This window comes from Mus caroli, chromosome 12 (assembly GCF_900094665.2).
Source record: "Mus caroli chromosome 12, CAROLI_EIJ_v1.1, whole genome shotgun sequence".
Taxonomy (NCBI): domain Eukaryota; kingdom Metazoa; phylum Chordata; class Mammalia; order Rodentia; family Muridae; genus Mus; species Mus caroli.
The window spans coordinates 60378374-60381145 of record NC_034581.1 but is presented as its reverse complement, the minus strand read 5'-3'; positions in this window follow the sequence as shown (position 1 = coordinate 60381145).

The following is a 2772-nucleotide window of genomic DNA, read 5'->3' as shown; positions in this document are numbered from 1 at the left end:
AAAAGAATGGGAATGGGTGGGTAGGGAAGTGGGGGGCGCTATGGGGGACTTTTGGGATAGTATTGGAAATGTAATTGAGGAAAATATGTAATAAAAATAATAATAATAAAAAAAATTTAAAGTTTCAAAAATTGTAGTTATTTAAAATTTAAGTTCATAATAATTTTAAAAGCTTTAAGTGAATGGTTAAAGAACCAACTCACTATCTTGAGAATTAATAAATCAAATGTCAGAAGCAAGCATTTATCCAACATTTCTTATATGACTTGCACTACTATTTAGTTATATAGGATATGAAGAGAAGTGTGTCTTTATAATGATAGCTGAAAAGGAAATGAAAATAAAATGATATTATTAGAAAACACCATTTCATAACTGCCAATGAATGACTGATATTTTACACAGGTATTAAACATCAATAGCTGCTAAGATCAAAGAAAAAGAAAGATGGATACATTATGTCCTATGATTATCCCAAATACTGCATACATCTTATCAAAGGGATCAAGCCCAAGTCAGATCCACCCTCTCAATTTACAGCCAATTCACTCTAAAGAAATACCCTTGATGAAGAAACAGGAACATATGCAAAAAGATATCATCAAATTCCCCTTTGCAAGGATGTCTGGGCTTCATATTTCCCAGGCTCCTCAGTAGAAAAGCTGCATAAAGAATGAAGAGGATGAAAGCAGGAAGTGGGGTAAGAGACTTAAAAGACATGCCAAAGTTTTTAAATGTAGACTAAACTAGAATGTCTGGGGACACATATTTGAATGGCAAAACTATATAAAGCAAATTGCAAAGAAAATCACTGCTATGAAAGGCAGGATAATTGCAAGAGGGTGGGAGTTGGGAGTGTGACAGGGCTAATGGAAGGAGCTACTCAGGTGGCTACAGAGACTAGATCTTGACCTGGGTGGCACTTATTTCATAAAGACTGGTCAATCATGCATTTCATTTAAGTGATTTTCTGTTTCTGTGTTTTCTTTTGTGACAGGCAGGGTTGAAGATGTAAAGAGACTTGGCATATAGTAGGATTTGGAAAGTCCGTGTCTTTAAGATAAGAGACTCCTAAGAGGAAATAAACTGTCACAAGACTTTACAGGAAGGCAGGAAGTGAAGCCAGGGGCCATTTGAAGAAGTTTATAGAGGTGATAGCGATGTCTGAGCCGTTGATATTGTCTCACCCAACTGAAGCATCTTTTCAGAGCCTATTGCATTCTCCAGGAGTAAGGGTGGGGCTCTTGCAAACCATTTCAGCTAGCAGGGAAATGAAGTCCTAGGATTTCCATTACTGTAAACAGACACTATGTCCACAGAAACACTCATAAAGGACAATATTTAATTGGGACTGCCTTACTGGCTCTGAGGTTCAGTCTATTATCATGGTGGGGAGCATGGCAGTTCCAGGCAAGCATGGCACAGGAGGAGCTAAGAGTTCTACATCTTGTTCTAAAGGCAAACAGAAGACTGGCATCCTCAGACAGCTAGGGGGAAGCTCTCTCAAAGACCACCTCCACAGTGATACACTTCCTCCAACATGGCAACACCTCCAACAAGGCCACACCTCCTAATTGTGCCACTCCCTGAACCAAGCATATTGAAACCACTACAGCAGAGCTGGATCAAACTTCAAGAGTTTGACTCCAAGCAGTTCATTTTTGAGTATAGTATTAAGTATAGTACAATTTTGGAAAAATGTCTCCTAGTAATAAGTATCTCAACCCCATGTAAACAATAAGGCTTTTTTAAAAATTATTTACCTTTATTTCATGTGCACTGGTGACTTTCCTGAATGTATGTCTATGTGATGTTATCAGATCTTGGAGTTACAGACAATTGTGAGCTGCCTCGTGGGTGCTGGGGTTTGAACTTGGGCTCTAGCAGTCAGTGACCCTAACCACTGAGCATTTTCACATGCCCTACACAATAAAGCTTAAGGCATGACTGTATTGAAACTCTATTGCAAAGTACATGTGATTTCTACTATGAAGATGGGTTCTATAGCTTAAGGGCCTAGGATCTGGTGTGGTATCTGACTAAGACAGCATCAAGATCAGCAGGGAATAAAGTACATGTGACATCTCCTCTAAGGAAGGGTTCTATTGATTGAGAAACAAAGCAAAGGATTAAGGTCTAAGGAGGGAGAGGCCAAGATAAAAATGTCTGGGGGACATAGGTGTGGCATGGCCCTACAGGGAGCAAAGGTTACCTGGTTATTAACAACATCCATGAGAAAACCCGGCCTGACCAGGGTCACAAGTCCCTTCTGGTCAGCACCAGAGTCGGCGGACACCCCCAAGGTCCCTAGAAAACTCTCCACGCAATCTTAGGACCACCTGTGAGTGGAACACAACTTCTGTTCCAATTCAATCACACAGGACCTGAGACAGCATTAGGGAAGCAGAAAACCCGGCCTGACCACAGTCACGAGTCCCTTCCCATCAGCGCCAACACAGGGTCACCTTGGGCTCAGAGTTGGCAGACACCCACAAGGTCCCTAGAGGGCAGCTTCTGAGACAGACCCCATTTCAGGCTCCAGACATCTGGGCACCTTCCCTGCCAGAGGGCTTTGCCAGAGAACCTGGGGGAGCCATCTTGTTTCGCGGATCCCACTGAGACTAGTATAAACAGGTGAGAGTGTGGACTACAGAAGCTAACACCTTCTGGGACAGGCCCTGTTTAAGGCCTTCATCTTCTGACAGAAGGCAGGTCAAAAAGCCAGATATCTGTGCACCTTCCCTGAAAGAGGAGAGCCTGCCTGCAGAGAGT